Genomic DNA, 12545 nt, shown 5'->3' with positions numbered 1-12545 from the left:
AATCATTTAGTTTAGTTGCAAGTAGCTAAAGTGGGAGTTTATCAAAGCAATTTATTCCTAGTCCTATTTAGGCTAGATCCTAGTTGCTTCCTTCTTCTAGACCATGCCTATTTTTGTCCTATACTAAATGTATTTAACAAATAATTTTTGAACATTTTCGAAGGTTTTTAGCTGGATGGGCCACTAATTTATTTATTTATTTATATTATAATTTAAATATAATTATTGGATATATATATATATATAAAAAGAAAAGGCAAAGGCACAAAATTCAAGGTCCACGATATCAACTTGGACTTACGTGGAGTAGCAAGTAGTAAAGGACCAGGTTCTACTTTGGGAACACAATCTTAGACTATAAACTACAATTATGGAATTATTTTTATTTTTTATTGATAGAAATGATTCAAAAAAGTATTTTTGTCAACAAAAATTAAGCTTTTACTATCAATCCGTTGAAGGAAACTAGGAATTAATTGGTCAATTATGTCGATGCTACTTTTGTTGTTTATAGTAATTTTGATTTTAATTGATTTGGGTGGATTTTGATGTTGATAGTAAGCTTGGTGATGAAAGTATATGTTACTCGGCATGTTTATTACGGAGTAGTTTTGACTTCTCTCATGTGTTTTGTTTGTATACTTCTAGTCTTATAGAGGATAGTGTTACCTTCGAACTAATTTAAAAATCTTAATATTTCTCTAAACTTAACTTATTTTGTTTATATAAACTTGTGAATATATTTACCATATTGAAATTTGTTTTTGTCTAAGACCAAAATATGTTCATGAGAAGACATTTAGATACAATGGTATACCATGAAGGAATTTACCTCTGACATTACATGCTTGCATGAGCTATTCAACAAGCTATAAACTTGTTTTAATCATGTGAATCGAATGAGGAGAAAATGACGTTATATACTTCCTCCGTTTTTGTTTACTTGATCCATTTTGACTTTTACACTATTTACCACTCCTTTTTTGACCGTCTTTTGTGAATAATTTGTAAAGAAAAATATATTCATGTGGGATATTTTTGAATTCGTTTTAATAAGTACTATTATAACTTTTATAATTTTTACTTATGGAGAATTAAAGTTATTGATCGTTAAAGTTTTGCATTGACAAGCGTGATAAAAGAAACAGGTCAAGTAAAAAAAAATAGAGGAAGTAGGAGTTTTTAAACATAGTTGGTGATAAAATAAAAACATTGTAGGTTGTACAACTTGCATTGTCATTTCTAAAATGACAACAACAGTAGGTGGTTCTTGTCAAATTTTTCAAGTTTTAATAAACATTTTATTTCATATGTACTCAATTGTTTTAGCATTAATGTTATAAGTAATTTAGCAGAAATGACCCAAATTAAGTATTTTTATTATTATTATTATTTTTTTTTTTGTGTGTTTAGAAAGCCACAAAAGCGGATGATGAGAATCGATCACATGATTCCTAAAATCGGGAGAAAAGCTCTAACCACTTAAACTATCCCTCACTCTCTTAGTATCAATTATGTTAATTAACTAAGCTACTTGAATATTATATAAATCTTTATTAAAATTAACTAAATTTAAGTCAGATACGAGTCTGAATACATAAATTCTTACTACTTTTCATCCTAAAATCAATTAGTTATAGCCTTATAGGTGAAGTAAATGTGAGTTACATTATATCTTAACAAATGGTTTTCTAACATATCAATTGAGCCTTATTCAAAAGGCCATTCTATCCATTCATTTAGGATGCATAAATTGAATTACATAACATAATGAATGCTAAAAGTTTTTGTGAATATATATCATTGTTTTATTTGTGAGTTAGGTTTTAACTTTAAGTGTGTCATGAAAGCACATTAATCTTATTTGAAAACTATTGGAGGTTCTAGAGCATGTAGAGTTCAATTTTAATCTAATGCATTATTTCACTCTATATAACAATGTTAAAGATCGTTTTTTTTAATATTCACGTATGTATAGTAGAAAAAAAAAATTGTAAACCGTAAATATTTATAAGTCTAACTAATTTTTTATTTTGTGCAATGCAAAAGTTCTTATTAATTAGTTTGTAAAGTTTGGCTTGCTTGTTTATATGATAAAAGAGATGAAGAGCTAAAAATGAAATTTTAGAATAATGAAATAAATGAGTTTGAATATTGATGAAAACAATTTAGATATGAAAATGATGAATGTATATATATATTTGGGATAGAACTAAAGGCCAAGAAAGAAAGTTTTGAGGACAAGGGAAAAAATATAAAGAAAGAGGAAGAAAGAGTGAACACATGGTTATATATATATATATTTATATATATAAAGCCGGTCTCGCAGTTAGGCAATAAGACAGCGACACTTGGCATTTTAGTTTTTCGCCAAGTGTCGCGCCACATAAGCGAAAAGTAGGTATTATTATGACACATATGATACTAAGTAAGCGATTTTTGGATAGATTATGTAAGATAAAATTATTGTATAGTGTTTTATTATCGATAGAATTCTAATATTCATATATACAAAATTAATCATAACTACTTTTAATAAATATCCTATAACTCTGTTCTATTTCCATCATCAAATTCGTTTTAAAAAGTTCTTTAAAACAAGATCCATTTATAATATATTTAATCACAAACTTTTATACGTATCTTGTCAAACAGTGTCACCAACTATTACAAAAATTACTTCGTTAGTAATATAGGGGTTACTTGGTCAGTGTTACGTTATAGTGGTTACTCAATCAGTGGTATAGATAGGGGTTTCTTAGTCAGTGTTAGTGGTTACTCAGTTAGCATTACAGGGGTTACTCGGTCAGTTTTATAGTTAGGGGCCGTTTGGTTCGCAAAGCGGAATCAGAATGGAATGGGGAAAGGGTACGGAGGAGAATGGAATGAAACCCTTGAAATTTAGGGTGTTATTTGTTTTACAAAAACAAAGGGAATGATTCCATGGAACCACCACCACATCACCACCATTTAGGGTTTTATTTCAAGGTCGAGGAGTGCCAGAGAAGGGTGAGCGAAGGTCGAGGAGTGTCGGAGAAGGGTCGAGGAGTGCCGGAGAAGGGTCGAGGAGTGCCGGAGAAGGGTGAGCGAAGGTCGCTGAAGGTGGAGCTAAGGTCGGGGATCGCCGGCGAAGGTGGAGCGAAGGTCGGGGATCGCCGGCGAAGGTGGAGCCAAGGTCAGGGATTGCCGGCAACCATCCGGCGAGGCTGGTGGGATGTGGGTATGGTGGTGGTTGGGGAAAGGGAATGGTAAAGGTAGGGGGGGTGGGGAATGGGGGTGGAATAAAAATGGGTAAACCTAAAAATAAAAAAGGAGAAAGGGAATGACAAAAGTAGCAAAACAAACATTTATAAAGGGAATCATTCCCATTCCCTTTCCCCATTACAGCGAACCAAACAACCCCTTATTACTTTGTCCAGCCATATGGTGTGGCTAGCCGCATAAAAAATGCATTGTTATTTAACTTATTTAAGAAAACATTAGAGAATCAGTAAAAACAAGTTTTAATTAGTAAAAAATAATTTTAGTTTGGTGAAATACTTTCAGTTCAGTAAAAATAATTTAAGTTTAATAAATATAATTTCAATTTAATAACAACATAGATATCTATTTACAAACAAAACTACAAACTATTATATGAATATAAGTCATTTATGATATCGTAGGTCTAAATATCCAACATAATCAGAACGAATTATTTGACCATATTTAACATTCAAGTACAAATGTTATTTTAAAATTTTATCAACCCGGGCATCGCATGGGCACAAAAAGAACACTCCATATGTTATCGTATATCTAAATATCCACATTATTAGAACTAATTATTTGACCGTATTTAACATTCAAGTAAAAATGTTATCTTAAAATTTTATCAACCTTCTGGGCATCGCTCGGGCACAAAACTAGTCACTAATAAATAAAGCCGGTCTCGCAGTAAGGTTATGAGACAGCGACACTTGACATTCCAGTTTTACGTCGAATGTCGTGCCACGTAGGCGACAAATAGGTATTATTGTGACATGTACATATGATGCTAAATAATCGAATTTTTGATAGATTTTTGAAGATAAAAATATTGTATAAAGTTTTATTATCGATACACTACTAATATTTCATATATAGAAAATTAATCATAACTTTTAATAAAAATCTAATAACCCAGTTCTATTTCCATCATAAAATTCATTTTAAAAAGTTCTTTAAAATAAGATCCATTTATAACATATGTAAAATAATAGAGAATTAGTAAAAATAAGTTTTAATCGGTAAAATACTTTCAGTTTAGTAAAAATAATTTAAGTATGATATCACATGTCTAAATATATATCCTGCATTATCAAAAGTGATTATATGACTGTATTTAACATTCAAGCCAAAAAGTTTATCCTAAAATTTAATAAACAACATGGACATCGCCCGGGACACAAAACTATAAATATATATATATATATATATATATATATATATATATATAGAAAAATAGGATCATATGAGACCACACCCCTTATGTGAGAACACTATTATATGTGAGGACTCATTATAACCATTGGATCAATTACATCCAACGGTCACAATACAATCCCGGTTTAAACAAAACCATTTTATTTCAAAACAATTTCTGCGTTTTTTCTCTCTCCTCCTTACTCTTTCACGCGCAATTTCTCTCTCCTAGTTCAATTTCATCCGGTTTCTACTCTCTTTCTCTCTGAATTTTCATCACAACTTTTTCAATCATCATCAATTGCTCGTCAATGTAAGTTTATTGTTTATTGTTTATTTTTTTGCTGTTTTTCAATTAATTTTAGGTTACATTCATTGTTTATCTTCGTTTTCATTTTCGTTTTATTTGTGCTGATTTCATCTCACTAATTTTAGGTTACTTTGTGTCGATTATGTTTTAGTTTGTTTTCTTGTTGATTTTAGTTTTATTTTTGTTTTTTTTTTGAGTAATTATCAAGTTGATTTTAGTTTTATTTTGCCTGAATTTAGGTTTTAACATGTATTCTTGTTTTGGTTGTGTATTTGCGAAATTATGTTGTGGTTTTGTTGTGATTTTTGCTCGATTTTGTTGCGATTATGTTGCGGTTTTGGTTTGGTTGTGAATACTGTTAAAGCCAGTATAAAGCTTCCTCTGATATTTGGCTTCAATTGTTCAAATTTTGGTATTGAATAAGGTTTTTGTGATTTTGTTGAAACCCTAGAAATCGCGAATTCTTCATTAAATGGATTCAACCGAAGCTATTGTTACATATGAACGAATGATGTAAGTATCAATTTATTGATTTTGGGCATTTTACTTTGTTTTTATGTGATTTTTAGTAGTTTGTATCATGTGATGATAATACGAAGCAATTTTATGAGATTCTGATTTAATTTTGTTCATTTTCTGGTTTCTTAATGTTTTATACTCGTTCAATTAATTTAAATGTAAATTGATCCTTATAATCGATTTAATGAGTGTGCCAATTTTAGTTTAGTAACAATTTTGATAGTGAATTCTATGGTTTCGGAAATATTGAAGATAGAATTGACTAAAGTATGTTTTGACTGATAATTATGGTCGGAAAGTGTTTACCAATGGTTTACAGTATACATTTTGTCATCGTAAAGTTTGGAGTTTGAACAAAGATGACTTGACTTGGACGAATATGTATGATCTCAATTGCAATGATATGTGTTTATTGTGTATTTCTGAGACTGGTAAATGGTTGGTATTAAATGGTAAATTGCTTGCATTACTTGATCCGAGTAAAGGTTTTTATAGACAATAACAAGGAGGTACTCGTTTTAATGGTCATGTTGTTAGAGCTTGGGATTGCAAGATGAGTTTGGTTTCAACTGTTCTTGAATAAGTATGACTAGACGAGTCTAGTCTTTCGTATGTACTCTTGCCTGGAAATAATCGTAGTTGGTTCAGGCAACATTTTACGGCTAGGTGTACCGATGAGTTGCTCTAATGGTAGTATTTACTCAGTTTTTGATGTTTCAAATGGAGTATTGCCAATTTACTACTAGTCTTACTGTGTTTTTAATATTAGAAGTTGTAAGGAATTATGGATTAGTGGTAGTTTCATTTATATGTCCTATATATAATATTCGTTTTAATGTAGAATTAAGATGTTCATCCTTACCAACGCTGAGATTAATTTGCTTTATGTTTTGCATGGTTTCATTGCATTGATGATTGATAAAAGATTATATTAAGATGTTCAGCCTTACCAACCCAATTTCAAAGGAAAGGTGAATGAAGTTAAAGAGAGAAATAACTCAAAAAATAGTGATCAAGAAGTGAGATTCAGAGTACCAAATTCATTCATGGATAACAGCGGCAAGTACCCTTGTTCAAAAAATGTGTCTTTCTTATCGAAGATTTGGCAGAGTTCCAATTAGAGAATGCTGATGAGGCAGAGCTTCCCTTTTTCAGAGATCATGTTTTTCTGAAGGCAATAGTTAATTTAACATCGTCAGAGGACCTTGATCTCCAGGAAAAGGTACCCCTTTTAGTTTTGTTATTTGTGAATTTGAATCTGTAATGTGCTTGTTGAACATTCACACCCCAAATTTCTTTCTGTTTTCGCTGTCCAACATTGTCTAGTTAAATGCCTGAACATAAATTCTAATTTTGAATGATTCTTAATGGAAGAAAATTACGACAGGGGCAAACTTGCTTATTGGAATAAGACTTGCAAATTTTTCCATTAAATTCAAGCATAACATTTAACATGTCCTTTATTACTGTATTATGATATCAGTTATAAATTTCCTTTTCTTGTGAGTTATAGTATTCGGAGGACCATCTATGTGATATTCTGTAAACTTATGAAACTTTAAGAGAACTTGAGGTGTAATTTCTGTACAGATGCAACTGAAGACAGCCTGATTTTATTTCAGACATTTTGGTGGTTACCTTGGCCTTTTGTAATAACAGTTAGAAGTCTTCTTGCATGAGAATGATTTGAAATTGGTATATTAAAAGCTATCATTGGCATGTATTGTTATGGGTTTTATATTAGTCTTTATAAAAAAAATTAGGTGCTTTAACTTGTGCTATTAACGATAGGTAAAATTTCTTCGCGAAGGATATATTAGAGTTGAGCCTTATTCACTCATACTTGGAACTATTGAATTAAAAATTCTAGTATCATGGTTATTGGATGTGGGCTTCTATTATGCTACTTATACAAGTATTAGTTATAATTCTTTCAAAAAAAGTATTAGTTATAATTGAACAACTTGGTTGCTTCCAAGCAGCATCAATCAAAAAAATTAGTGCCCCCACCCTACCACACTGTCTTCCTTCAGAGGGGTAACTAACCTTCGTTACTGATTTTGCCACCATATACTTCACATATATCTAGCAATTCACAAGCCATCAACAAATTATACAAGTCTTGGCTGACCTCAGTTTAATTTGCCTAAAGTAACTATTTTTATGTGTTTCGGGTGAAAACAATGGGACCTTGCCGAAGGTCCGCTGAAACGGAGAAGGCTGGATTCGGTCCAAGTAATGTTGGGCCGAAGGTTTCCTGCACAGTAAACACACGTAAACTAGCCTCGGGGGTGTTGCCGAGGAAGGCCCCTCCGATGCTAAAGTCAGTACAATGTGTAGAAAGAGAACACTATGCAAGAGAATTTAGTTGCTTGAGGCTTTTCTTGAGTTATGAGAATATATGAGAATATTTGAATGAATGTGACTATATGAATCCATGTAAAGATGTAATATTGATAGCTTTTATACCTCTTCATACATGGAGAAATTAGGCCTTAGCCCAATAGGCTTGCTTTGAGGGCTGATCTTTGACTTTAGCACAATTGGAGAGTTGAACCTTGACCTTGGGCTTTTAATTGGATCATTTAATGCCTAGGCCCAATTGGACTAAATTGGACCCAAACAACTTGCCCCCCAGACCCGATTTGGAAGGATGACGGGTCGGGTTTGATTTAATTTAGAAAAGGAGGGAAGTAAATGATTTAATTAATCCAAAAATTTGAATTTAAACCGTAATTAATGAGATAACAACGGTTAAGGCGGATGATTGTGGAAGTTGGACGGATAATGGGCAGTTTAATCGCAAGGTCGTGTGTTTAATGGTTACTTAGTGGGGTATTTAAGAGAAAGTGAAACGCGGACTCCCCGTACTCCCATTTCTGGAGATATAATAAGAGGCGCGTCATCTCTCCTCACTTATTCACCAACACAAACCCAGAATTCTCGAGAGAACCCAAGAACCCGCATCAAAACTTCGCAAATTCCCCGAGCATTAAGCTTAGAAACTGAGACTTGCCACTACGAACTCGTAAATCGGCAACTTTCGCTTCAGATTAAGGTAAATTCCTTTGATTTTAGTTTATTTTTCTTCGAATTCGAACTCCTTCCCTTTTTTTTCGACTTTTTTCTTCGAAATAATCAATGGCAAGAGGAGTTAGAGGTAGAGCCCGTGCTCCAAGAAGAGCAAGGCCAATTCCCGATCCTAGGAACAGGATTAGGACCTGGAATGGACAAAGAGCAGAGTCTGACCCTGCTGAGGGGATTAAGGCGACTCCAATTTCCTCGGCTCCTCCTCAGAGAACGGAGGGGCCGAGCGCTTCTGGACGGGACGATGAAGTTCCCGCTGTCCTTTGGGATATCCTCCCCGGGTTTTCAGAGTGGGAGAATGCCGAAGTAGCTTCGGCCATGATAAAGAACCGCCCCTATTCATGGTGGGTGGAGAATGCCGAACAATATCGGTTTGCCGAGCAAATTGAGTTGCATTACGACATTTTTTGAAGCTGATGGGTATTGGTGCCGAATTCCCGCGGCATCTGATAGAATCCATCGTCCACCCCCGGGGTATGTGGGGGTGTACACAAGACAGCTTCAGTATGGGCTGAGGTTCCCTTTGGACGTATTCGTCCGAGACTTGCTGATCCATTACAATATCTCCCTATGTCTGCTAACTCCCACCAGCATCCGAAGGGTGATGACATACTTATGGGTCTGCAAGTTCTTCAAGTATGTGCCGAACCTGCACTGCTTCAAAAAGCTTCATCGGCTAGTGCCAAATATTCAAAGTGGGCACGGAAGCCATGGCTCTGGGTGGTACCGAATTGAGTCTCGGCCCCAGTACCTAACCATGTGGCCGAACGACTCTTCAGACAAGGACTGGAGAGGTTAATGGATTTGGGTTAGGGAACCCACGGACCCAGGCCACCCTTGCGTCTTCAGCGCTCCCCGGTACCTTGCTGAGCCTGATCCCGACATTGGAAGTCTAGGTCCCCCCACAGATAACGGGCCAGATCCGAACCTTAATCAGCAGAACATCTTCGGCAAGCTGCCGAACCGGGGGGGCAGCGGCCGAATGCAGCATATCCCGGAGACTTGGCTCCCCGATACGCATTATGTTTTCCAAGAGAACATGCTAGCAGCTGTTGGCCTCAGCCGAAAGTTTAAGGATGGTAAGCTTCTTCGGCTGGGGCCGAGGCTTTTTAATTATCTCTTTTTCTCCTCACTTCGCTTTTTTATGCTGTGCCAACCTAACTGAACTGACCTTTCCCCTTTTCTTTTTCAGAACGGGACGAGACCAACGTTGGCATTAACTACGCTCGTCTTGGCGTCAACCGAGAACGAGTTGTAACTGATCGGGCCCCGTCTATCACTGAACCGAGGCATAGGGAAGTTCATCTAGACTCTTCCCACTTCCATATTGAGGCTGTTGCTCTGTATCAGAGGCAGAAGCCTTGGTGGAAGAAGAGAGATCCCTGGTTTCAGCTGCTGGACGAAGAAGCTGAAGCTGCCCGTACGGCCGAAGAGGTTGAACGGGTTATCGAAGCTTGCGAAGGAGGAGAAGGGTCCTCCAGAGCTGCTGAAGAAGAAGCTGCAGCTAGGGCAGCTGAAGAAGACGAGGCTTTGCTGAAGACCTCGGTGAGCTTTCAGACTTAACTTTGTCTTTTTTTTTTTTTTTTTGTACTCACATTCTTCCTCCCCCCTGTCTTTTACAGTCTGAAGAGAGTAACAGACACAGAGAAGGGAAAGCCCCTGTTCGTCCCGAAGACCAAATACAAGAAGAGTCTTCAGACTCAGACATGGACGAGCAACCCCTTCAGAAAAGGCGCCGAAGAATGGCCATCATCGGCCCTCATGACTTTCAGCGGAGGCCGATGACCATCGGCGTTGAAATAAGGGAACCCGAGGAAGGCAATGGATCGCCGAGGGTTCCACGGCCACAACCCTAATCACCTCAAAAGACCCCTCCGCCACCTCCTGAGATGGAGGTGGATCAGAAAACTCCCGAGTCTAAGGGAGGGGTCCAAGAAGAAATTCAGGAGAGTGCTGCTGAGCACAAAAATAAGGATGCCGTGATGCCCAGTGCTGAGGGTTTCACGGCAGACATTGCAAGAGAGGTTGAGGCTTTCGTCCTCACCCCTAAAGAAGAAGAGGTCATAGTAATTGACTCTTCTGAGAAGGATGATGCTGAACCATCCAAAGCTAAAGAAGCCCCGTCATCATCCTTTCCTTCCTTCCAGACTCTGCAATCTGGAGAAATGGGTTTCTCGGCCCCCCGAATTCCAATCCCAGATCACATCTGGGACCTCATATGGGGTCAGAACCGAGAAGGTGCTGCAGCCTACTTCGGCGATTTTGCTGGCATGTCCGAAGTAGATAGGGCAAGAATCTGGTCGCTGAAGGCCACTGCTGGGATGGGCGAATCCAGCAGATCAGTTCCTGACCCAGCCAGGTCTAACCAACTGCTGATGATGCAGGTGATTTTCCTTGCATTTATTTCCTCTAAAATTCAGCTCTATTTTTATTTATTATTTTTTTTAACTTGTGCTCCTGTTTTCAGTTCGTGCACAATCAGACTCTCACTGTAGAGCTGATAGATACCCTACAAGATAGGGTAGACGCTGCCGAGCACGACAAGAAGGTAGCCGAGGAGGAGTTAAAGCTTGCTAAGCTGAAGCAAGCAGCAGCTGAAGCAAGCAGCAGCTGAAGAGAAGTAGCAGAAGGGTGAGGAATATGAGAAAAAAGCTGCTGAAGCCCTCAAAACCTTCTGCGACGCTATGGAGAAGGAATTTTTTCCCCCACTGATGGAAGGGGAAAAATTCCTCCAGGAGCACATGGGAGTGGACGTCTCCAAATTCAAGGCTGCCATTGAGAGCCGAATGCAGGAAGGAGCTGCTGCACAAACTGAAGTGCAGCAACGGCTAGAAGCTCTTGAAGCCAGCAGAATGGCTGCTGAAGAGCTGCTCCAAGCCAGGGATGTCCAACTCTCAGAGGCTGCTGCTGCTGCTGAAGCTCAGAGAGCTAAGCTCCAAGCCAGGGATGTCCAACTCTCAGAGGCTGCTGCTGCTGCTGAAGCTCAGAGAGCTAAGCTCCAAGAGGCTGAGGATCAGCTGATGGACAAAAAAGAAGAAGTAGCCCAGGCTCAGACAGAGGCTTCCCAAGTTCAGCAGGAGCTGAATGAGCTGAAAGGTTCCTCCTCCAAGCTCGCCGATGAGCTGAAGAAATCCAAGGAAGACTTGGAGGAGACCCAGAAGAAGTTGGCTGATGCTGAGGCTCTACTCAAAGTCCGTGTCTATACCCAGGAAGAATATGAAATGGGTTTCAGAAACGGGTTCAGAGTGTGCCGAAGAGTCTGCCTTCATGCTGAGCCGAAGCTGGACTGGTCCAAATGTGCTGAATGGGTCCAGAATCCCGAAGACCCTCATATGAAGTATGCAACTCCAGTCGAAGCTGAAATTCTTAAGGCTGAGGAAGCCGAAGAAGAAGCTGAGAGAATGGAGTTGGAGGCTGAACAGAGGGAAAGGGAGGCTCGGCAGAGTGCAAAGCCTGCTTCTTCTGCTGCTGGGATTGAGGCCACCATGGGGCTCAACAATGCTGATCAGTCTGATCCTCGGGCTGAAGCATAGGAACTCGGGCAGTCGTCTTCAGAATCTTGCGGTTCATCATGCGCTTAACTTTAGACTTGCCGCTTTCTGAATTTTTTGCCTTGTTTTTTGCTTCAGCTTGCCTTGTCGTACAACAGTTTATTTTTTTGCTTATGTACGTATTTCGGCAGCTGTTATTTTCCGCTTGTGGGCGGCTGCCGATACAGTTTATTTGAACTTGTAGCTCAATTTCTGAGCATGAATTATTAATTTGATGTTCTTTTCTTCAGCTGCTTTGTTTTTGAATGCTTTACTGTTTCTTCAATTCTGCTGAACATAAACTTGCACTGGTAGTGCTTCTTGCCCCCCAGAAATTGAAGTGTGGCTTCAGCTGATTAAACAATTTCTTTATTTCTTCAAAATGGGTATTCGAAACACAGGGCCAACTGAAGGCAATGCTTCGGATAACGCCTTTGGAGAACAAATCTTACTGAAGCTTGAGTTCAGCTGAAAGACTAGAGTTCTTTAAAAAATGGATATCCGAAACACAGGGCCAACTGAAGGCAATGTTTCGGATAATAGCTTTCTGGGATACAAGGCTCAGTTAAGGCAATATCCCAGAATTGTCCATGGACTCGTGTCTTTGGAGAACAAGTCTTACTGAAGTTGGACTTCAGCTGAAAGACCAGTGTTCT

This window comes from Chenopodium quinoa, unplaced genomic scaffold (genome assembly GCF_001683475.1).
Source record: "Chenopodium quinoa cultivar QQ74 unplaced genomic scaffold, ASM168347v1, whole genome shotgun sequence".
Taxonomy (NCBI): Eukaryota; Viridiplantae; Streptophyta; class Magnoliopsida; order Caryophyllales; family Amaranthaceae; genus Chenopodium; species Chenopodium quinoa.
This window is presented reverse-complemented; position numbering follows the sequence as displayed.